We start from the raw sequence: 26,502 nt of genomic DNA, 5'->3' as shown, positions 1-26,502 counted from the left end.
GTAGTGGAGACCCAGTAGAGATGCCAGGAGTATGAGATGGCAGCCAAGGAGAGCTGCTGTCACTGGATGGAGTATATCTGGGGCTATGAGCAAACTTGGAGCCTTGTCATTGGCTAGAGTTGTTGGACTTGGAGCTACAGAATTTGATGTTTTCCCTGTTTTTTGTTTTTCGAGGAAGGGTCTCACTCTAGCCCAGGCTGACCTGGAATTCACTATGGATTCTCAGGGTGGCCTTGAACTCATGGCAATCCTTCTACCCCTGCCCCCCAAGTGCTGGGATTAAAGGCGTGTGCCACCATGCCTGGCTTGCCTGGTTTGTTTTAGATATTATATTGGTTCAATATTTCTTTCCATGCCCAATGCCATTTTTTGCAGGTGAATATTTATTCTGTGCTATTATGGGATTTTTTGGCATTTTTTTGAGTATTTCACTTCAGTTAAAAGATCTTGAACTATGGGAATGTTTGAGTATCATTGGGGTTGATAAAAATTATGAGGACTTTTAAAGTTGGACTGAATGCATTGCATTTTACATCATTGATGGTTATCAGTTTATGGGGGCCAAGGACGGAATGTGTTGGTTTTGATTCAAGTGTCCCCCATAAATTTATGTGTTCTGAATGCTAGGTCCCCAGCTGGTAGCAATTTGGAAATTGGAGCCTCCTGGAGGTGATGTATTATTGTGTGTGGACTTATGGGTATTATACCCAGCTTCTCCTTGCTAGTGTTTGGAACATTCTCCTGTTGCCCTAGTCCACCTGATGTTGGCCAGGAAGTGATGCCCACCCTCTGCTTATGCCATCATTTTCTCCTGCCATCATGCATCTTCCCCTCAACCCTGTAAGCCAATGTAAACCCTTTTCCCCACAAGCTGTTCTTGCCTGCAATGTGAAGCTCACTGAAACAAGGGTACTATAAAGAGAAAAGGTAAAGGTATTGATAAACTATTCAGTGAAATTGTAGCTTAACATCTTGCCTAATCATACAAAGATATAGATATTGAGGTATAGGAGGTACATAATTCCCCAGGTAATCATGAGCAGAAAACGTACTCATATCAACATATTTTGTAAACTTGTCAATATAAGACAAAGAGAGAATTCAAAAACTGTGAGAAAAAAGGTTTTCATCATATTTAAGGGGACACTGCCCCATTTGACTAGAAGCATGAAGGAATAGAATGATATGTTCCAAATACTGAATAAAATGCTACAATTAAGTATACTATATCTTGGGCTGGAGAGATGGATTAGTGGTTAAGCACTTGCCCGTGAAGCCTAAGGACCCCGGTTCGAGGCTCAATTCTCCAGGGCCCATGTTAGCCAAATGCACAAGGGAGCACATGTGTCTGGAGTTTGTTTGCATTGGCTGGAAGCACTGGAATGCCCATTCTCCCTGCCTCTTTCTCTCTCTCTCTGTTGCTCTCAAATAAATAAATAAAAATAAACAAAAAATATTTAATAAAAAAAGGATACTATATCTAGAAAAACTATCTTCTAAATAATGGAGTGATAAACACTTAAGCAGAATTTTTAAAATGAGACAATTCATCACTACTAGACCAACTTGACAAATGCTACTTGAGGAAGGCCCATATATAGGGCCAGTGAAAGGTAACCATCCTGAAAATGTAAAATGCACTATTAAATTAAGCATACAAAGAGAACTAGAAAGGAATAAAACCTTATCAAAGTAAACCATCAAACCTCAAAGGTGAACAGTAAGAGGAATAATACAAAAAAACAAGAGAAAATAAAATTAATATACATGAATGGAACATAATATAAAAACTCACAACCTACTGCCAATAGATTCTGAATGAAGGTGCTAAAGGCACATTAAAGAGTTAGAAACAGATGTTACTTTTTATGTTATTTGAGTTTCTTTTCCTAAGTCTAATTTCAGTGCAAATCACCAAGAGAATATTAAATATATATTTATTGTTTATTTCCTGAAGACTATAACCCACCTGATCTTTCTGTTTTTCTAATCATTGGCTAGGAATTTACTTTGTGCCTTTGGGGGAATGATTTCTCTATTATTTAAATATGAGTGTTAGTTAATGGTTACAATCACAAAAGACAAAAATGGATGAGTGGTATAATGAAGATGGTGACCTCAATAAAAAAACCTTGGTAATGTGTTAGCTTCTGATCCTAATAAAACTTGGAAATACAGATTTCTTAAATGCGTGAGTCTTTAGGAAAAACACTATAGCATTATGTATTAAAATAATTCTCCTTCCTTAAAAATCCCATTAACATTTACTCAGGTGATTAAACTGGGGAAGGGACTACCCAGACATTGTGAGGAATATTTAACAGGGTCTGAGGAGACAATGATACCTTGAGATTGAAGCACAATCCTGGACCTCGTATTGGAGGTTATGGAAGGCACACAATAAATAGAATCTTAGAATTATACTTAATTTAAATTATATGTGTATCATCTCTTTAATGATCTGATTCACTAAAAAATGGAAAAGGAGGCACACTTTATCCTTTGGACATGGCCACAAAACATAATCTTCTACATATAAACTCTAGAGTCAAAAGTGCCATTAGCAAAAAGTATTGGGTATAAATTTCTTAAAGGTTGAAATTCTGTTTTTCCTGTGTTCCATTTAGAAGTTTGCCTCAGGTGATCTGTTTCTAAGATCCCAACAAGAAATAAATGAGCCTCTATCCAGCAGTCAAGAACACTCTTTAGGAAGGTTTTGGAGACTTCTAGGTATGGTGGCAGCATAGTCCCATGCTCAGGGAAAAGAAGCAGAAATATAGAAAAATTCATTTTTCTACCAAAATGTTAAGGTATAGAAGTTATTGTCAACCACACCAGAGAAGCAGGAGAGATGCAGATCTTCCAGAAAGGAGGAAGACAGACAGAATCCCACTGAGGTACCAGCAGCCCTGGTCAATGCACCTGCAAACCTGCCTGTCTCTCTGGCACAGAGCTGAAGGACCAGAAACCAGGTGGAGAGATTTTCCTCTTACATCAGCCTCCTCACAAAGTCAAAAAACCTGAAGGAGAAGACAACAGGGACCAGTGGAGCAGCTGCTGAAGGTGAACACAAATGGGACCAGCTGAGCAGTTCTGGCAAAACTCCAGGCAGCCTGAACAATCTCCCATCCCCCAGTGAACCACCAAGAACTCATTCAGCCCCCTGGCCACAGGGCATCCAGCACAGCTGATCAGAACACCAGATCTACAGTGCAATAGAGAAGGATCAAGGTGGCTGCTCAGATTGGTAAAATTGGAAGTCATCTCAAAAGATAGCAGGGCCTACTTACACAAAGGCAGGTACATAGGCCTGCACTGGAAGTGTGAATTTCTCCTTCCATATCTGGGCAGGTTGTTACATATTCTTAATTGGCTTAATCATTCTTAAATAAGCTGTATTTTAGTGTTTACTGTTGTTGCATTAGATGCTTCCTGACTTACAGGATCTTGTTCTTTTTCCTCTGTCATTATTGGGTGCAGGATCTTACTTGCCCCAAATCTGACCTGAATACTATTTCAAACCAGAAATCCCAACCTCCCAGTTGACAGCATTAAGGGTATGGGGAAACACACACCCTTAGGGACTTGAATTTATTAGATTATCTGTTTGTAATCCCCAGCCTTGCATGAATACTCTGTGCTGATTTTGATTGAATGTGTATATTGCTCATTTGAATTTTAGAATTTGCCAATAAATTGCTCCACCTAGTCTACTAAAATACTTGAATAGTAGGCAAATTCAACAGATAGGGTCATTTCTCCTGCTCCTCTTGGAGTATAAGAGCTACACCTGGCACCTTAAACTCCTACCCTGAAGATATATAAAGACGGATTTACAAGTCTCAAATTACTGCAGATGATTAAAAACCCCAAGCATCAAATGAACTTAAGATGAAAAAAAATCTCTACATTATAATACAAGAAATACAAAAAAATCAAGACAGTACAATCCCACTATAAATTATAAATACTTCAGAAATGGCCTTTATAAGACTGTTTTAGATAAAATGCCTGACAAAGATTTCAAAAAAAAATATTATATCTATGCTCAAAGAAATCAACAGAATCAAAGAAGAAAACAAATTCCTGGAGGAATTCAAAGAGAATACAGGAAACCAAATTAATGAAATAAGGAGGTCAATACAAGACATGAGTAAGGAAATAGAAATAATGAAAATATACCAATCAAAAATACTAGAAATGAAAAACAGAGTAAGTCAAATAGAAAACTCTGTTGAAAGTCTCACCAGTAGAATGGATCAAGGTAGCAAATCTAACACAGTTCAACAAAGAAAAAGATAAATAGGAGGGCATGAATGGGAATTTCAAGACATTTGGGACACTATGGAAGAGATCAAACATAAGAATTTAGGGCATAGTAGAAGGAGAAGAATTTAATTCCAAAGGCATAGCAGGTATTTCCAATAAAAATCATAGAAGAAAATTTCCCCCAAATAGCAAAAGTGACACCAACACAGATTCAGGAAGCCTTTGGAATGCCAAACAGACAAAATCAGAAAGGGATCTCCCACCATCATATTATAATTAAACTACAAAACACACAAACCAAAGAAAATATACTGAAAGAAGTTTGAAAGGAAAATCAAGTCACATATAAAGGCAATCACATCAGGATAAAAACAGATTACTGAACACAAACTTTAAAAGCCAGAAGGGCTTGGAATGATGTATTCCAAGCTCTGAATGATAACAACTGTCAGCCAAGATTACATATCTAGCAAAGCTATCTATTCAAATAGTCAGAGAAATAAGGCCATTCCACAACAAAACAGGCTAAATTAATATATGAACACTAAGCCAGCTCCACAGAAAATTCTTTAAAGGATTCTCCATGCTGAAGAGAAAGAAGAGCACACACACACAAGGAAAGAGGAAAAAATAAATCATACTCAAATAATAGTTAATACAAGGAAGAACTACATAACAAGAATGGCGAGAATAAATACATACCTTTCAATAATAACTCTTAATATCAATGGCCTCAATGCTCCAAACAAAAGACAGAGGTTTTCAGACTGGGTCAAAAGCAGAATGACTATGGGCTGGAGAGATGGCTTAGCGGTTAAGCGCTTGCCTGTGAAGCCTAAGGACCCCGGTTCGAGGCTCGGTTCCCCAGGTCCCACGTTAGCCAGATGCACAAGCGGGCGCACGTGTCTGGAGTTCGTTTGCAGAGGCTGGAAGCCCTGGCGCGCCCATTCTCTCTCTTTCCCTCTATCTGTCTTTCTCTCTGTGTCTGTCGCTCTCAAACAAACAAACAAACAACAACAACCAAAAAGCAGAATGACTCTATTTATTGTCTCCATGAAACTCACCTTTCCACAAAAGATGGGCACTATCTTAGGGTGAAAGGATAAAAAACATTATTTCAAGCAAATGGGCCTAGAAAACTAGCACTTGTCACTATCCTAATATCTTACAGGGTACATTTGCTGATGATACACTTGAGTACAAAATCTCCCAAGTCAGCTGCACAATGACCAAATCAAAATTCTGGTTTTGGCCCTTAGTCCTGCTCTTCCCTTAGCCCCATTCACCGTCAATTTGCATTCTCCTTTCCTTTGGTCCTCGTGATGCTGGCTGGTGAGGCAAGGAGCTGGTAAGGGAAAAGCAGCAGGGCAGATGCTACAGTTTTAAGTGAAATCAGGCACTGGCTTCTCTGAAGTGAGATCTGGAAAATGTCAGTTAAGTAATAGGTATTGGCAGCTGAACACAGCCTTCCCCACTGGGCTCAGCATTGTCTTTCTCTGCTATTCTTTTGCATTGCCCATCCTCTTCTCTTTTGAGTTCATCGAATAAGAATTTCCACTTTGTAGATACTGATCTAATGTGATTCTAGACATGCTGGAAATGAGAACGTTCTGGATAACAGAATTCACAACTGTCACAATACTCTTTAGAGTCTTGTTGGTGACCTAAACTTGCACCTGTGGACAGAGTACAAAAGATCTGAGTCCTAACTCTTGTCCATGTGCTGAGAGATGATCGGCAAAACTGCGCCACACAAATTTGATAAAGTCAAAGTACTACATGGAGTTGAGAAAGCATTGTGTTTCTCTTTTTCTTTCTTTCTTTTCTTTTCTTTTTTTTTTTTTTTTTTTTGTCTGTAAAGTCAGTCTGGAGCTGTTCCATTGCAGAACTGCAATCCAGATTTCAGAATCACACACATGTGCACATGCACAACTGATATATGATCATCTTTGCTGTGTTTGGATGATTTGCATAATGCACTTCAGCACATTCTGGGATTGAACCAAATAGCAATAGCAGGGAGAGGAGGTCTGGCAGCCCTCTCTTAACAAGCATGCGCTCCTTTATCCTTCAGCCAGGCTCACACTTACCTAAGGGGACCTGAATGACACACGGGTCACTGCGAGTGTGAGTGGGGGTCAGGGCCAGTAATCTTCAGTACATTTGAGGCAAATGCAATCTGTCAATGAAACCCAGTAAGCCTGGGTTTAGTTGCTACTTAAAGAACAAATTATTTTAATGACCTCAGAACTTAAAGTTCAGACAACGAAGGCAACAATTGTAAGGAAGGAGCAGTGAATTATGAACTAATTCTGAATTTTAATTAAGAGTACTTCTTTGTTACCCAGTTCTCTTCATATCACTGCATAACCTATCTGTGTAATCTCATCTACCTCTATGGTTTTACCCTGTAGCTTTGTGCTGATATTTTAGTTTTACATAGAAATTTAGAGTCTAGGGATCTTTGGAGCTCAGATCAGTCATATCAATTATCTGTACTTGAATGACTATTGGGTATTTTGAACAGTACATATAAAAAATAAAACCAAGAGCCTGGACAACAAATTGATTTCTTTGCTGATATTCCTGAATTAGTGAATGAGTCTTCTTAATAATATTGGGATTATCCCTCTCCACAACCTACCATAAACACAGCTGACCAGCAAACACATCTAAATACTTCCCAGATTTCACCTCAAGTCCCTATCACTACTACTTATATTCAAGCCACTATACTATTCACCCAAAGTACTGCCTGTCCCTCCCATGTAGTACCCCTTAATTCTTTTACCATATTGCATCTTATCTACAGATGACCTATGTAGTTTTCTTGCCAAAAATATTTAAACAATTAGAATCACAATGAAACAATAATACAAATCCAGACTTGGGCACATCCTGCTAGAAAATTGATCTGTATTACTGTGTATAGGGGAGAATGAAGGATGGAGAGGAGTGCTATGGAGCACTGACTTCTTGACATGACATGGCTGTTGTACTCATGAACTCACAGCAGCTGTGGTTTCCTACATAGCCATGTGTAAGACTGGGCCTATCAACATTTTGTCATGGATATGCAAGCGGTTCATGAGAACCTCACCCCTCCCACAGAAACTATTGGCTGTTACTGGTGGCTGGAGGATTGGGGTGTCATGTTCTTCAGTGATGTAGCCAGTGAAAATTTGATGATACTCCAGTAAGTAACCCACCCATCCATGCTTGTGCAAGCAACCCTAATTTAATTCAAGGGACCCCCTCACCATACATATTCAAATATAAAAGACATGAAAGTAGGAAAGGGACTGGTGGGTAAGAAGGAGAGATTTAACAGCAGTAGTAAAGCATATGTGAGAAGGTAAAGTGGGTAAAACTGGTCAAATATGTTATATATGCTTGAGACTGTCAAAAATAAAATTTCAAAAAAAAATCACAAAATATAGTAAAAAGATGTCAGTACTACCAAAAGCAAAGTATAATTGACAGAATTATTCTATATTAAAGAAGACTAAAGGGTCAAGAAAAATACATGTAAACATTAACTTTTGGGGGCTACAGAATTTGTAAGGAGGATAGGACATGTAGGATAACTAACAGGCATTGCAATAATTGGGAGAAAATCATAATACAAACTGTATATTAACAAGAAAATCCAAGGTCTAATAGATTTATTTCTGAATTCCAGCTAGACCTTTAATGAAGAAGTACAATATCCCTAAAGCTATTCTGTTTACTCCTATCCCCAGAACCCCAGACAGGCTTAATTCCCATGTAAAAATAACCATACAAGATAACTCAATTTAAAAATTATATATAGGGCTAGAGAGATGATATAGCAGTTAAGGTGCTTGCCTGCAAAGCCTAAGAACTCATATTCAAATCACCAGGGCCCCCACAAGCCAGATGCACAGTGATGCAAATGCACAATGCTGCACATGTGCACAGGGAGCTCACATATCTGTAGTTTGTTTGCAGTGGCTGAAGGTGCTGGCATGTCCATTCTCTCTAACTCCCCCCTTCCTGCTTCCTGCTTCTTTTGCACTCTCTCTCAAATCAATAAAAAAGTTACACACACACACACACACACACACACACACACACACGTGGGTAATGGGCTGGAGAAATGTCTTAGCGGTTAAGCGCTTGCCTGTGAAGCCTAAGGACCCCGGTTCGAGGCTGGATTCCCCAGGACCCACGTTAGTCAGATGCACAAGGGGGCACACGCGTCTGGAATTCGTCTGCAGTGGCTGGAAGCCCTGGCGCGCCCATGCTCTCTCTCTCTACCTCTTTTTCTGTCACTCTTAAATAAATAAATAAAAATTAAAAAAAAATTAAAAAGAAGTGGGTAATAATTCAACAGGCAAACTTAACTCAAACTGTTCAAAACAAATTATTTTATATAAAACAACAATAAAAAAGCAATTATAAGTAAACTGTCCCTGAATGATTCTTATAGGCAAATATGATATTTAGCATCATTCTAAAGATAAAATACCAAGGAACATTGAGCTGATTTATGCTCTAATTATCAAGCCAATAAAGAATAGCATTTTGTGATATCAGAACTTGAAAAAAGCAGTATGTTGGAAATTTAAAAATAAGGTAAACATTCATTGTTTTCCTCATAGTGCTACTAATTGGCTGAGTGCACTGTATAATTTTCTGTTGCATTGTAGCTACATCATACTGCTGCAATGCATTGCATGTTGAGCTGTTTGGCATGAGCCAATTGTATGAACACTTTGGAGAATCGTGAGAAGGCACAGAACTAGAAACTGAAGGCTGACTGAACTCTGCTTCTGAAGTGAGAAAATTTGAAATGGATGTTACTGTAAAACACAAGTGTAAGAATTCAGATTTGGGATAGAGTTAAGTGGCAAAGTGTTTGCCTAGCAAGTAAAAGATCCTAGGACTGATCTCATGTCCTAAAAATACTGTGCTCAAGTATAAGAATACACCACACCTTCATGATGAATACTTGGGCAAATTTCTTATCCTCATTGAGGCTCAGTTTGATTAATACAGGGTGTCGTTTATCATATTATCTGGGTTGCTAATGTCCATGGGTATATATATATTTGTTCTGTGTAAACCATACAAGTCCTTAAAATTCTGGTGTGGAAGAGGTTTCAGTTAGTATAACTCATTTATAGAAGATGACAAAAGGAAACAGAAGACATTTTTCCAAATCACAGTCAAAATTAATGGACTTCACCGATGACTTAACATAGAAAATGTGTCCTTCTCAAAATTTATAACAAAATATAAGTGAATATCTAATGACAATGCTGAAACATATGTTAAGTGTGAGATAACTTTTAAGGTAAGTATGAGACTCAAGTACTACTTTAATTACTGGAAATAATGCATGCTCACAGACAGTGATTCTATGTAAATGTGCTCATATGATGCAGTCCATGAGAGGAAAAATAGTTTGTAGTGTCTAATTTTATGTCATTTGTTTATACAGAGACAAATCATTAAGCACAATGGAATGATGTCTACAGGCTTATGCCAGTAGCAACTACATACCAAACCAGGGATTAATGTCAAAAACAAATAAAGAACAATAATAACTAAACATAAATCATCCATAAAAGAATCCAATTAGATAAATGGACCAATGAACTGGACAGGCAGTTTACAAAGGAAGAAATATGAATAACTACTGAATAGTTGACAAAATATTTAGTAAAGGAAAAACCAGGTATGAATAAATTCAGTGCTAAGTTCCTTATTTATTTTTTTTCTTTATTTAATTGAGAAAGACAGGCAGATATATATAGAGAGAAAATAGGCACACCAGGGCTTCCAGCCACTCTAGATGTATGTGCCCCTTGTGTGTCTGGCTTACATGGGTACTAGGGAACTGAACATGGTTCCTTAGGCTTTGCAGGCAAATGGCTTAACCACTAATTCACCTCTCCAGCCCTCACTGCTAAATTCTAATCAAACCTTTAAATAGAACTCAAACTAATAATCTTTGGACTACTCCACACAAGAGAAATGGAAGAAACAATGGCAAACTCATTATCTGAATCCAGTATAACACTGATACTAACACTAGATAAGGACACACACAAATAGAAAACTACGGAACAATTTTTTTGATGAATATAGGCACCAAAATTTTCCATAAAATCCTTGCAAATTGAATTCAATAGCAGATTATAAAGATCATGCACCAAGATTAAGTTTGATTCATTCTAGAAACACAAATGTAGCTCAACATATGCAAATCAACAAATGCAGTGTAGCAAATAAATAAAACCAAGAACAAAAATCATATGAACACTTCAATAGATTAAAAGAACCTCTAGGGCTGGAGAGATGGCTTAGTGGTTAAGCGCTTGCCTGAGAAGCCTAAGGACCCTGGTTCGAGGCTCAATTCCCCAGGACCCATGTTAGCCAGATGCACAAGGGAGCACCCACGTCTGGAGTTTGTTTGCACACCCATTCTCTCTCTCTCTCTCTCTCTCTGCCTCTTTCTCTCTATGCCTGTCACTCTCAAATAAATACAAATAAACAAAAACAATATTAAAAGAACTGTAATAGGTCTGGAGAGATGGCTTAGCATTTCAGGCATTTGCCTGCAAAGCCAAAGGATCCTGGTTTGACTCTTCAGGACCCACATAAGCCAGATGCACAGGAGGCACAAGTATCTAGAGTTCATTTGCAGTAGCTGGAGGCCCTGGCACACCCATTCTCTCTCTCTCTCTCTCTCCCTCTCTCTCTCTCTCTCTCTCTCTCTCCTTCTTTCTCTCAAATAAATAAATAAATTTTTAAATGTCTGTAATAAAATTCAACAGCACTTCATAATTAAAATCCCAAAGAGCCAGGTGTGGTGGCACACGCCTTTAATCCCAGCATTCAGGAGGCACAATTTTTAAATATATTAATTTATTTATCTGCAAGTAGAGAGAGAAAGAGAATGGGTAAACCAGGATTTCTAGCTGCTACAAATGAACTCCAAACACATGCCCAACTTTGTGTATCTGGCTTTACGTGGATACTGGAGAATTACACCCAGGTTATTAGGTTTTGCAGGCAAGTGCCTTAACCTGTGAGCCACCTCTCCAATCCTTCAATATGATATTTGATATTTTATCCAGAACAATAATGAAAGAGAAAGAAATAAAACACACATAAGAAACAGAAAATCAAATTATCTCTGCTGACAGATGATATGTGCCTGTAATTAAAAGACTCAAATGATTCTACCAGAAAACTTTTAGAAATGATAAATAGTATGAGCAAAGTAACAAAATGCAAAATAAATTATTAAAAATATGTAGCTTTCCTGCATACCAATAATTAATTTACAGAAAAGGAAGTCAGGAAAACAATCTCATTCACAACAGCATATAATGTACTAAATATGCTAAAACACCTACATTGTAAACCATAACACAATGAAGAAATTATGGAAGATACCTGAAGAGTGAAAGGCTTCTCATATTATAAAACTTGGAAGAGTTAGTATTACTAAAAAGGCTAAATTACTGAAAATTATCAGCACAATCAATGCAATTCCCATAAAATTTCCAGTGCAAATCTTCTCAGTATAGAGAAGACAATACTAAAATTAATATGGAAACACAAAGGAACCCAAATAGCCAAAGAATTCCTAAGCAATGCTGGAAGTAACAAATAGCTGGTTTCTAATACTGCACAGTCATAGTAACAAAACAGCACAGCACTGGCACAGAAACAGGTATGTCGACCAATGACACAGAAGACTAAACATGTAAGCCGCACTGTTGACAAGGACCAAAGAGTACATTGGAGCAAATGTGACAGCTTTTCTTTTAGCAGCTGAGCTAGGAAAAACGTCTAAATATGTAGAAGATCCCTACTTATCAACCTATACAAAAATTAACTCAGAATGAATGTAAATCTGAAACTTTGAAACTACTACAGGAAAGAAGTACATCAAGATCTAGGCAAAGGAAATGTTTTCTGAATAAGACTCTAAAAGCCCAAAGTATAATGAAGATTTAACAAACGAAATTGCATGAAATTCAAAAGCTTCTGTACAGCAAAAGAAGCAATCAAGAGAGTAACTAGACAGTCTATGGAATGGGACAAAATCTTTGTAATCCAAATAGGAATATAATAATTATCAATAATTAACAATAATAAATTAAGCCAGGCATGGTGGTGCATGCCTTTAATCCCACAACTCAGGAGGCAGAGCTAGGAGGATCGCCGTGAGTTCAAGGCCACCCTGAGACTACATAGTAATTCCAGGTCAGCCTGAGCAAGAGCAAGACCCTACCTTGAAAAACAAAAACAAATAATAATAATAAATTATTCTTAATAATAATAATAAGTATTGCAAGAATTTAAAAATACAAATAATCCAAATTATAAATGGAAAATCTGAACATTTTTACATGAAGTAAAGTGACTAATAAATGCATGGAAAAATAGTCAACATTTTTAGCCAGTAGGGAAATGCAAATCAAAACTATACTGAAGGGTGATAGTAAGATCTTTTGAAAAATTTCTAGAATTCCTTCATTTGCTTCTTCAGTATTTATTATCTAGCCACAGCATATATTGAGGAGATAAGAAATACAAACTATATGGGAAAAAAACTCCTAGACTCAAAAAGCTCACAAACTAAAAGCCATCTCTAATACTTTCAGTGTTTTTAAGGACATTGATGTTCAAGTCCAAACTGCTAGAGTTAACTTACAAGATTTTTACTAAGAGGTTGTCATCAAAGAGTAGGGAGGTGCCCTAATTTGGAACAGACTAACCAGAGAGCATGTTAGTTACAACAAGGGGGTTTGGAGGATCTCCCATAATATATATTTCTCCTTTTAAACTGGATTTTATGAGCACATTTAATTTTTAATGTTTTTTAGTTTTTAGTTTTTTGGTTTTTCAAGGTAGGCTCTCACTCTAGCCCAGGCTGACCTGGAATTCACTATGGAGTCTCAGGGTGGCCTCGAACTCATGGTGATCCTCCTACCTCTGTCTCCCGAGGGCTGGGATAAAGGCATGGACCACCACGCCTGTCTATGAGCACTTTTTAATTAAGTAAAATTAAAATATTTTCTCTGTGAAAATACAAAGACAAATGTAGGAAGAAAATTTCTTGAAGAAATTTACTTTATCCAGTCCTTTATTTCATTTGTATTTAAAAGCTTATATTTCTTTCAATGTTGCTTTTTAAAGATACATGCAAATAATAGTAGTTAGAAAAGTGCACATGTGGCTACCATTGATTTGTTATATAAATAATAATTTTAAGGAAAATCATGACTTAAGAGACTTTTTGCTTTAGAAATTCCTCCCATCTATAGTACATAACCCAGTTTCTTACAAAGCATCATCTTTTCTTTCATATGTAGAATTTGAGTAGGAAACAACTTGAAAGTTTAGAGGAAATGGAAAAGGACAATGAGAAAATAGAATAAGTGAGTAAGTAGAATCAAGACACTATACATAGTGTAAATGTATATATAAATATGATATGAAATTCATTAATTTGCACAATTAATTTTAGTAAAGCAAAACACATATCTTTTAAAGAGCTAGAGAAAACTGTAGGGGTCTCATGTAACTGAATGTGAGGGGATTAATGAAAAATTTGATATCGGCTTCTGAACATGTAACAATCAGTAGTTAGTTAAAAATCAGAGAGGTAGCACAGCTGACATGTTTCTGGCAGGACCTACTCATGTTACATTGTGTGAGTTCACTGTAGCCTTGGTTCTGAGCATACAACACGTTCATTGCACTGAACATGCCATTAAGCTGGACAATGCCAACAAATGCTGCCTAGAATACTCAGATTTACAATATAGACTATTATATGTCATGAATCACAATGTTTTCTCGTACATACAAAGTTTTGTGCTCTCTGAAAACTTTAATGGTTTAGTACAGAAAACAAAGACTTTTGATATTTTCCTACTATCATTTCTCAACATGTATCAAATTTGAATATCTTTATATTATATTATGTTAAAATGCCCAGTTTTAAAATTTTATCAGTTTTTATAAAAAATGTTAAATTAATTTTGGCTTGGGAACAGGAAAGACTTTCAAATAATTCTGATCCTAAACTTAGTTCTAACATTTTTGTACTATGTATCTATGCAAATAAGTGTTCTTTTATAATTTATGTTTATAAATCAAAATACTAATCAACTCTGAAAACTGTTGAAGATGTTTTATACTCTATAGTATCAAATATTCATTCATGATTTTGTTTTTATAAAAATAAACAAGCGCATATATGTCATTACTTATAAATTCGTTTTCATGTTTAATAAATGGTAAAGTTATGGATATACTAATAATTATGTTAAAATCAACTTCTTTATGATTTATTACCAGTGAATATACTTATTATTTTGAGGTAATATCTTATTCTAGCTCAGGGTGACCTGGAAGTCACTCTGTAGCTTAGACTGGCCTTGAACTCACCATGATCCTCCTATCTCAGCCTCCCCAGTGTTGAGATTATCAGCATGAGCCACTGTATATGGCTGTATACCATTTTTTTTTACCTATATAACCTGGGCCACCTAAAAATTTCTTGGGCAAAAAGGAGTTGTGAATAGAGAGTGGAGAAAGACTTTGAGACAGAGTACCGGTTAGATAGAAAAGATAAAAAGAATGCAAGATGACTGCACATTTTCAATAGAGTAGAAGTCATATATGACATGATATATGATAGAACAGGTAACAGTATATTTTAAATAAACTGAACTTAAAATTCAGCAAAAATTCAAAGAATAGCCAGGCCTGGTGGCACATGCCTTTAATCCCAGCATTTGGGATGCAGAGGTAGGAGGATCTCCATGAGTTCGAGGAAACCCTGAGACTACATAGTGAATTCCAGGTCAGCCTAGACCAGAGTCAAACCTTACCTGTATAAAAACAAACAAAAAATTCAAAGAAAATTTCTTTAGGTCTTTACTCAAATGTCACTTTTTCAGTAAAGTCTTATGTGTAAGGAAATGAAAATGAGATAATCAGAGGACCATTTTCTCTTCCTAGGCAGACTGGGGAAATTTTTCTGGCTTCTTCTGTATCTAGTGTTGGAAGCCTATGACTTAGTTTTAGCAAACAGGAATGCGTACAGGAGTGCTGGCATCACTGTTAGGCTAAGAAACTTGTTGGATGCTGGTTAGCTCCATTATCCTGTGTTTACAAAGCATTATCACAATACTGAGGAAGCCTGACCATAAGAGCCCCAGACACATACTTAGGATCATCACATAGTTCAGGAAGGTCATAGTTGACTTTATAAGAATGGATTTTTAAAATGGATGGGTATTACTAGTTCAGTTTTTGAAGAACAAAGGGTAAGTAAGGACCTGGTTTGTATTAAGGATAATCATCTTTTGAAAAGAAAGGAAAGAAATTGGACAGAGGAAGAAAAAATATAAGGGAGGCTAAGAATGCCTCATCTATCTTGTGGAAGACCTGAGAAGCTTTCTAGAGTTGTCATGAATCAAATCAGGTCATTATAGCCTTATTTCAGTCAATAACTCATGAGGGCTTCCCTGGAAAAAAAGCTGAGCTTGAATGAGGCAGCATTCTGAAACTGAGGCAGATCTTGAAGATGCTGACAGCTGGAGGTTGTCTGCCAACCTCACTCCCCATAAATGAGTAGTAAGTACTTCTATGAGAGAAATCTGAGCAGTATATTTCCACATCTAACACAAACTGGGAAAGAAAACAAGGCTAAGGACTATCATTCCTAGATTTATCACATATAAGATACCCAGTTAAAATTTAATTTCAGAAAACAACATGATTTGTTAATATAAAAATGTCACGTGTTAGATGTATCAAAATTATTATATTAACAAAAATTTTCTCTAAGATTCAGATTTAACTTGACACCACAGAATTAATCTAGCAACTCTCCTAAAGGCTAAATCAGGATAAAGCCACAGTGGTCAAGACAAGAGCACATGGAACTGTCAAGGACATATAAGAAGAAGCCAAAATGATCCATGAATTAAGATAACTTAGTAACGATTTTTAACGATGGAGGTTTTCAAAATAACAAGGTGATATAACACTGAATCTTAGAAAAGGAATTTGATAGACAAGTCAGATTAAAAAACAGAATTCCTGCAGTCTCAGAGACTATGAGTTTTGAAAAAGAGTGCTCTTCAATATTGAATGACATAGAGATAAGCAGAGCACAGCCAAAATACAAGGTGTTGAGGAATGAGGTATACCATTAAACGTGGTAGGACATGCCTTGCCACAAGATGGCACTCACAGTTCCTTTTCTTCTGAATTTCTATCAAAAGTTCTGCAAGATTTTTATTATCATGAAACATATATAGTCTCTTTGCTCTATAATGCAAAACATATAGCATTGTGTCTCATGTATCGCCTTTTTTCTTTAGATTGTGAACATAGAAAGAATGTGGAAACTGACTTGGGTAGGTGGGCATTAGACTCTGGAAGAAGATGCAAATGCAATGCTACTGAAGATATTCAAAATAGAGCCTAGACAAAAAGCTGTTGGATTTGGCCATCAGTTCATGGCCAATAGATTTCAAGAAAACCAGGAAGAATGTTTGGAGCAGAAGCCAGATTACATGTTGGTGAAGCCTGATAAGTGCTGGAAAAGTTAAAGCACTGAGTACAGAATGTATGTTGAGTATATGTTGTGAAAGAACAGAAGGGAAGTATGTGGCTTCTTTACCCTTATATATGTTTCAAATATTTGAAAATAACTATTAAAAGGAAATTGTCTCAGAAAAATATTTGTCACTATAAAACACATGTCTTGTAGAGATACTTCTACTTAAATAAATAAACTTTCAGTTCCTCAGTATTATAGAATTTACTTGTTATCAAAAGAGTTTCATACCATGTTTCCGATTATAGTGCCCAGTAGTTGCACATTTGAATTAAAATCTACAGAGATCACAATATTACACTGTACAACTAGGTAAAAACAAACATGGGTAAAAGTTTCCTGATGTCTAATTCCATATTTTTACTGTTAAACTATTCTTCTTATTATTTGATTTCTAAGTTAAGTCTTTATCTTAGATAAGTAGAACTTCTTGTTCTTCTTTGTTTTTCTGGCAAGCATAAAATGACAAGTGTTTTAAAAGAATCAATCTATTTTGAATATTTTCCAAGCTGCTTCAAATATACAACAGCTAAAGTTTAAAAGATAAAACTGCTTATTCTTTTAGGTAGCTAGGTATTCCTGTAATTCATCACACAATTCAAAATAGTTTCTGTTTCCAACCAATAAATCTGGAGTTGTTCATTTTTTAATCAACTCTTTTTAATCAATTGTTCTTTTTTAATCAACAAGGTGACCACAGTATTTGTATCTGTGAGAAAAATCTGGTTCTCTTCAATGTAAGCAAGAGTAAAATGAAGACAACTTGAGCTTTGTTCCTCCAACTCCCTAATTCCAAACACAGAAAACAGGGTGAAGGGCTTCTGTAGATACTTCACCAATAACTCCATATTAACTAAACAAAAGAAAACTTCAAACTTGCTTTGTGGCTAGACCTCCATGGGGAACAGCCTTCTTACTGAGTTGGAAAGAATAAAGAATATGTTTGAACTTGCTAGTGCCTTAAAACATCATGTCTGCAAAGTGTGGTTGGCATTTTTATGCATTTAAAAGAGTCTAATGAAGCCCAGCTCCATACAAAACAAATTCCTACCAAAAAAAAAAAAAAAAAAAAACAAGAATGAGAAAGGGTTCCTACCACCCAGGGGTCAGAGTGGTGGTTATTTCTCCAACCAATTGTACAAAGGAAACCTGTCATTTATAGATGGTTCCAAAGTCGTGCATTAGTAAGGACACCATGAAGACTGGCCCCTAACCAAAGAATTTACTCAGAGAGACATTTAATATGGAGTAAATACAGCCTCAAAGAGAACAGCTTTGAAGAAGGGCTTTGAAAAGGTCGGAAGAAGATGAAATGAGGAATGTTGTTACTTAGTGCTTTATTAAACAAATGCTTGCCTTAGCTCTTCTCCAGCACGTTTCAAAATGTGGTAAAGTAATAATGACATGCCTACTTCACAGACAAAAACTAAGTTGGAATGTGAAATTTTTCATTAGTATGAGCCCTGAGGCCAATGGGTGGTTCTCAAAGTATGTGAATACCCTATTTTTCACTAGCATGGAGACCCTTCCTCTGTCAAGGATGTACCTAATGCTCCATGAATGGTCCATGATGGTTTGGATTTCAAATGTTCTCCCTTAACTGTTAGAACAGTTAAGTTTGGGAACTATTCTCTCTAATTCTTATATGTTTTATTCTTTCAGGCTCTTGTTGTAGGTAGGAAGTAACAAGTCACCATTACTATTATAGCAAACAGCACTTTAAATCTTCACTCTTGTAACATTTTGAGCACTTTCTATTATAAAATCTACTACTAATGATTAATATGTCTTTAGTTTTCCATAACATTGCTCATTTCAGATAATTTATTTTATATTGTATTCATCTGTAATATTTTATTTATTTATTTATTTATTTATTTATTTATTTATTTTTATTTATTTAAGAGCAACAGACAGACAGAGAGAGAAAGAGGCAGAGGCAGAGACAGAATGGGCTCATCAGGGCCTCCAGCCACTGCGAATGAACTCCAGATGCATGTGCCACCTTATGCTTCTGGCTTATGTGGATTCTGGGGAATAGAGCCTCAAACTGGAGTCCTTAGGGTTCACAGGCAAGCGCTTAACCCCTAACCCATCTCTCTAGCCCATCTGTAGTATTTCTACATACAAATGTACTCATCTATTCTTCAACTATTCCTGAGTGCCTACTCTGTACCAAGTATTGTTCTCTAGACAGTTAGTTTCTTATAGTCTTCAACAGAGACAAAGTCCTGCTTTTGTGGACCTACATTCTACTTAGGTAGAAATGGACAAGTGGGGAGTTAAAGAAGTAATAGGCAATAAATAATCAAGATAAATTCAGATAATGATAAATCTCATGAAGATAAGAAAACAGGTTAACGTAATTGAAAACTACTTTTGTTTGAGTAGACAGAAATTGCTGCCCTGAGGTGAGGTGTTGAAGTGTCACATTTGAGCCAGAGCCCATTGATGACAAGGCCGTCAAGCAAAGATCTGGAAGGAGGATATTATAAGCAGAGAAATAGCAAGTAAAAGGCTTTGAGGCATTATAGGCTTGGAATGCTTGAAAAATGAAAAGGAGGCCAGAATGGTTGAATCCTAATGGAAGGAAGTAGAAAGGAGGGCATGAGTTCTAAGGAATTCCAGAAGCAGGTTGCGGCTGCTAGATCATGAAGAAGTTATAGATGGGGAATCAGAAGAAATAATGTTTTTGAGGTTGTTGCTTGTTTTAACTTCATCTGGTATTCATTTGCAGCAGTAAGAGAACTTGGCGTGACCCCTCCCACACACACTTACAAAAATAAAGTATTTTTTAAAATAACGTATCTTATTTTACTTGAGTGTGTGTGTGTGACAGAAAGAGAGAGAGAGAATATGGGCATGCTAAGGCTTCCTGATTCTACAAAGGAACTCCAGATCCATATACCTTTTGTGCATCTGGTTTTACATGGGTACTGGAGAATTGAACCCAGGCTGTCAGACTTTGAAAGCAAATGCTTTTAAACACAGTCATCTCTCCAGCCCTTCAAAGAGAAATTTTACTAATGAAACCTAAAATCATGTATTATATTTAATTTTCATGTCTTATTAGCCTCCTTTAGTATAAAATGTTCTCATCCTTCCTTTGTCTTCTATTACATTGTTATCTAAAAAGCACAGTTGTCATTTATTTTGTAGTACATCCTTAAATTTAGATTTGTCTGGTGTTTTCTTGAGAATACATTAAGTTATGCAAGCAGTAAAATGTTTACTACTTTCAATGTAGCATATCAAGAGGTACATACTGTTAATTTGTTCTATAAAGTAACATGGTAGACAGAGTAGAGTTAAAAATGTGTTTTTCTTCCTACTAATTTGAATATAGCCTTAGAAAAAATTTTGGGTCATTAAACAACTAAGAAAGAAAGTGATGGAAAACAGAATGTAAGTTATTCATGACATGGGAAAAGTTATGCCAAAAGCTTTGAAAAAATTTGAAAACTGATTTTAATCAGCTTAAAATCTATATTAAGTAAAATACATGCCATATTTTAGTAAAAAAATACATTTCTTTACTTACAGGATATGAACAAGAATTGTTGAGCATTTATGAAATTGAAGTTAATTCTGGTACCTTGTAGCATCATAAGGATCTCTAAAATATTATTTTCCTTTAAGACTGAGTGCTCAGAAGGATTTGGAGGCTTTATGTAGCAGACAGGAGCTTGTGGCCAATGGGCATCATGGACAGAAGTAAAGACAACTGCATTTTAGGGCCTGGTAAGGCTACAATTCCACTTGGTGGAGATCCAAAACATGTTCTGATCACTTAGCAGAATCCCAGCTCTGCAAGCAATGGTTTGACCCAGGGTGGACTGTGTTATTCCCAGCACCTTCCTTCACAAATACTATAGCTTGTCTCCAGGCAGAAACCAGTGCCAAAGCAACTGCAGGCCCCAGCATGTTCCAGTCTCTTTTTGGACCAGCAAGCAACCCCAGACTTAGGGTCTGCCTTAGCAGGTGGTCTCCAAATATAATCTTGAAAAAGAGTAGGTAACAAATAGAAAAATTAAGAAAAATGGCAATAGACTTTGGAAGATTTTTACATTGGCTGTTTACTGGGCAAGGGGAAATTTGCTAATGTTTATTTGGCAAAAGAACAGAAAAACAAGTTCATCCTGACTCTGAAGTTGTCTAAAGGCCAGCTTGAGAAAGTGGTAGGGGAGCACAAACTTAGAAGAGAAGTGGAAAGACAGTGGCACCTCCAGCGTCCTAGCATTCGGAGGCTATAAGTTTATTTCCAAATGCTACCAGAGTTTGCCTGATTCTAGAAAATGCCCACCTCAGAATGGTCTGTAGAGAGCCTCAGAGACTTGCCAAGGTTGATGAGTAGAGAACTGCCAGGTATGAGCTGGCAAATGTCCTGGTTTATGGCCATTCAAGAAGAGTTACTTGCAAAGACGGTAACAGGAGAACTTGCTTCCTGGTCAGCTGTAGAGCTGAGGATAAGGGCCGTCAGGTGACCTGTCCATATTCCACCCTTCAGGAGAACCAGGCTGTGTGGTACCCTAGACTACCTGCCCCTCCTCAGGTAACAAAGGCTGAATCCATGATGAGGGTGAACCTGGGGAGCCTGGGCATCCTCTGCTATTGGGACTCAGTTAAAAAGCCTATTTAGGAGGTACACTCGCACCAAGAAACTTAGAAAAATTATCTCAGGATGAATCTACATGTGACTTCATGACAGAGGGAGCCAGGGATTTCATTTCAAGATTTACACACTAGAACTGTCTGAGCACCTGGGGATCATAGTAAATCGATTAAAACCATCAAATTGCCAAAAACAAACAAGGAAAAAAAAAGAAATAACGAGTAAATTATGGTAGAAAATTGGAAAATCCTTGAGCCAGGGTTACTGTATCTACTTGAAGACATCCCTTATTGATGATCACATGTCCTTAGCTCACCATACTGAACAGGCAGTGCCTTAGCCTTGTTGGCCAGAAAGGTCCACCTCCGCACAGATGACACCACCTGTCTTTGGAGCATCATGCTGCTTTTACTGTTTTAATAAATTAAATGGAGTCAAGGTTCAACTGAAGTTGTCCCCATAGCCTATGCTGAGCAAGGTGATTTGTGGGAATAAAGCTTAGGATGTGGCTGTGGAGAGAGTGGTTGCTGTGTCCTCTTGCCTTAAATGCAATCCTGTGTAGCACCCTTCAAGTGTCAGTGTGTGTGTGTGTGTGTGTGTGTGTGTGTGTAACTAATTGGGTCACTATGGCTTAGAAAAGCTGTTAGAATGAATATATGGTTTTCCATTAAATGTTAAAATGAAGATTTGCACAGACCTCAATTTTCCCCTCCTTGTGTCCCCTTAAAAGTACCCTTCTCTGTTAGCCCCTTTAAGCCTAATGGGGATTCTGATCCTCCTTAACTTAACCTCTGGGTAAAATGGGAATAGGTACTCTACCTCTGTCTTGGGACTTCATTGGGACATAGAAGAGAATAAGTGTCTTTGAGCTTCTTTCAGATGTCAAGGGCTATTTCTTTTTTTTTTTTTTTAATTTTTTATTTATTTATTTGAGAGCGACAGACACAGAGAGAAAGACAGATACAGGGAGAGAGAGAGAATGGGCGTGCCAGGGCTTCCAGCCTCTGCAAACAAACTCCAGACGCGTGTGCCCCCTTGTGCATCTGGCTAACATGGGACCTGGGGAACCGAGCCTCGAACCGGCGTCCTTAGGCTTCACAGGCGAGCGCTTAACCGCTAAGCCATCTCTCCAGCCCAATTTTTTTTTTAATTTTTTTATTTTCAAGGGCTATTTCTTATGTTGGAGTATGGCATGTATATAGATTTATTAAAAATACATACATCTACCTGAAAATAATATTTTCCTTCAATTGTAGTATAGATTCTTTTATCATAAATACTAGCTAAAAGTGAATAAGCAAACAAGAAAAGTGTGCTTGGAAATTTTATCACAATGAAAAATAGAAAAGGAAAAGATAAGTAAATGTAAGCTCTGTACAGAAAACACAAAAGGAAAGAGGGTAAGAACTGAATGAGATGTTCTACAACATGAATATATTGAATTTAATTAGTTAATTGAATCCCAAGGGTCATGAAATATGGTTGTTCCTTTATTACTCTTTCTTTATCATCTCTTTTAAAATATAGTATAGAGGAATAAAAGCAATTATCTGGTAGAACCATCATTTTATCACCATCTTTATTAGTAGCTGCATTACTATCCAGTGTAATCTATAATTTTAGAGATAAAGAATCAAAACTTCATCTAGTCCTATTCCTTCCATTCCAAAACGATAAAAATAGAGTTCATGAACATTAGCTGACTTGATAGCAGCATTTGTCATGAGTACATGGTTAAGAATTACAACCTCGGGATGCTGGTAGAGTCCATTATAAAGATATCACTACTAAAATAACACCACCCAGGGACTTCAGGATCATATCACTGGACATGGAGCCATAAACCAACTTCCTATGAGACCACTGGCAAGTCTACAGTTCTTTGTAAAAGGAGAATGATAAAACCTATGTCATAACAATTATATATAACATAATATATATATTTCATAACAATGCCATATATGTTATATATATGAAATACATACTATATATTTATAGTACTCAATGTAAGTGCTCTGCACACAACATTAAATATTGAAGATATTAGAATAAATATTAAAGCTGTTATGATGATTGGTGATCTCATATTCATGACTTGGTTAAAGGATATACTGTTTTTCAAGCAATTAGACTATTACATGGATGTTGTATAACATATATTTTATGTTCCTAATATTCGTACTGTAGAAAATATTTTATATATGCTTAAATTTCCCATTAAAGGTTAATTTTTCACTTATAGTTGTAGAAAATTTTAATCATAAAAGTGATAGAATATAGTGAATACCTATTACCCAGCTTCAATATTAAAAAAAAAACTTCCATTCTTATGTACAGAAGTGCTAAAATGCAAACTTGAATAATTTTTAAGTGTGAAGTTCAGTTGCATTAATTATCATTCACATACTGTGCCTGCTGTTCATATATCCTCTAAACAACTGCCCATTTGGCACAGGATTATAAACTAGATAGTTAACACTTCAATTTTGCGGGCTGGAGAGATGGCTTAGTGGTTAAGGTGCTTGCCATCAATGCTTAAGTACCATGTTTGACTTTCCAGGTCTCACATAAGCCAGATGCACAGTGATGCAAGCACACAAGGTCACACATGCACACAAGGGGGCTCACACATCTGTACTTTGATTGCAGTGGCTGGAGGCCATGGCATGCCAATTCTCTCTCTTTCTCATTTTCACTCTCTTGAATTAAAAAAGCCAGTCTGTTGGGCTTGCTTCAATTTTTTTTTTTTTTTTTTTTTTTTTTTTTTTCCGAGGTAGGGTCTCACTCTGGTCCAGGCTGACCTGGAATTAACTCTGTAGTCTCAGGGTGGCCTTGAACTCATGGCGATCCTCCTGCCTCTGCCTCCCGAGTGCTGGGATTAAAGGCGTGCGCCACCACGCCCGGCTTGCTTCAATTTTTTTAATTCAATTATCTAAATTGGTATAAAGTTTAAAGTATGTTCTGTAATATCGTTTCGCTGGTTCTTAAAAATATTAGCTTCCTGTCCCCATCACTTGTATTGTTGTAAGAAGCTGTACTCATAGTACAATAGTTCTCATTCCAATGTGATGGCTCTTGAATTTTATTTGGAATATTCTTCTTGACATTTCTTCATTATTTCCTGTGCTTCATGTAGACAAGATATATAAACCTAATTAAGTTTCCAATACTATAAAACCCTTTCTAGAAGAACACTGAAGAGTCCCTTATATCTTGGCAGTAGTATTTAGTTATATAGTAATTATAAAAGTAATAAAATAAGATTCAGTAGCCCAAATGATTTCTTCAAGTCTTTTTAGCCAACTACTCAAGTAAGTATATGAAAAACATTTTTTACTTCCTTTTAATGACAGACTAACTATGAAAAAGACAGAATAATGTGCTCATTCTCCTCTTCTGGGTCAGAGTTCTAACTAAGTTCTATCATTTCTGACAGGTTCTCAGCTTCAGTTAATTTTTCTGTGCAGTAACAAGTGGCCTCTATCTCTCTCTGTCTGTTGCTCTCAAATAAATAAAAATAAACAAAAATTTTTGAAAAGAATGAAGTTATCACCATTAAAACTCTTTTTCTCTACCAGACAGCCTCCATTTCTATTAATGGTATTGGCTCCCTCTTTGTCATTGATCTCAAACTGTAGCCTTATTCTTTCATCTTTAAAACTATCTCCTCCATCCAACTCAACTCAACTTCCTTAGAAATATCTCTTGTGCTACACTATGTAACATAAAATATTTAATTTTAAAAAAAGCCCACTGGCTTGAAAGATTGCTCAATGGTTAAGGCACTTGCCTACAATAGCTAACAACCTGGGTTTGATTCCCCAGTACCCACGTAGAGCTAGATGCACCTGGTGACGCATGCATCTGGAGTTTATTTGCAGTGGCTGGAAACCTTGGCATGCCTATTTTCTTTGTCTCTCTTCTATCTCTCTGCTTACAAAGAAATAATTAAACAAAAAAAAAACCTAAATTCCAAACTCCTTTCAGTTTTTTGTTTGTTTGTTTGAGGTAGGGTCTCACTCTAGCCCAGGTTGGCCTTGATCTCACAGCCATCCTCCTACCTCTGCCTTCCAAGTGTTGTTTAAGGGCTTGCATTACCATGCCTGGCCCAAATTATTTTTAGAAATTAAGTAAAAGTCATGCCTCAGAAACCTTCAACTGACACTTAGAAGAGTTTAAAAAGAAATAAATCCTGTTTTCTGAGCCAGAAAAAAATACCAAGGTTTTCTTTATTGGTAAGGCATGTTATTTTATAACTAGGTCTGAATAATGCAAACATCTGATAATCTTCAGAGAAATCACACCAACAAAATCTGACTGCAATCTGGGCTCTCTCACATTCAGCCCACAATTCCCTAATTTTTACAGTCTCTATATAAAAACTTATATTCCTATAATTACAACTACAGCACCCTTCAAAGGTGCCATAAAGTTTCAGTTGATAGTCTCCAATTAGTGTCCTGGCTACATAGCTCTGAAGTTCTAGTTTACTAGCTTAACATTCAAACTAGAGCTTATCTTAACTGAGAACACTTATCTTTAATGACTGGTTTCCATTAAAACCAAGCCCACAACTATACAAAGTAGCCAACTTCCAGATTTTGGCATTCTGTTTAGTTTTTCTCTTGTAATGGAATACAGCCCAGACATCTACCTTCCTAGGTGACTCTTCAGAAAATATTCCAATTAACATTAACACATTTCAGTGACTCAAACTCAAGGTTTTGACAATAACCATGTAAAGGTATATTTATAAATATATTCAAAATTTCTATACTTGTTTAAAAAATTTATCCACTAAAGGTGACAGTATAGATGAAATAAAATTGTCTTGAATTGATAATTATTTAAATCAAATGCAACTGAGTCATTGTACAAATTCGCTGTCTTCTTGAAATTGTTTAAAATGCTTTTAATAAATGATTTTTAATGAAAGCACTATTAATATTAGGTAACCAGGAGAAATAACTAATATTGATCCACCAGTTGTCACAAA

At 36.4% G+C, this 26,502-nt stretch overlaps 1 protein-coding gene and 1 pseudogene across 2 annotated transcripts in view; one reads left to right on the top strand and one right to left on the bottom strand.

Annotated features, from left to right (window-relative positions):
- Hpse2 (heparanase 2 (inactive)) overlaps positions 1-26,502 on the bottom strand; it is an 814,466-nt gene that overhangs the window by 344,454 nt on the left and 443,510 nt on the right. The window lies entirely within an intron of this gene.
- Positions 16,731-21,640, top strand: LOC123463412 (annotated as a pseudogene).

This window comes from Jaculus jaculus, chromosome 1, assembly GCF_020740685.1.
Source record: "Jaculus jaculus isolate mJacJac1 chromosome 1, mJacJac1.mat.Y.cur, whole genome shotgun sequence".
In the NCBI taxonomy this organism is placed as follows: domain Eukaryota; kingdom Metazoa; phylum Chordata; class Mammalia; order Rodentia; family Dipodidae; genus Jaculus; species Jaculus jaculus.
The sequence above is the reverse complement of the archived record's forward strand: the minus strand, read 5'-3'. Positions and strand labels throughout refer to the sequence as shown.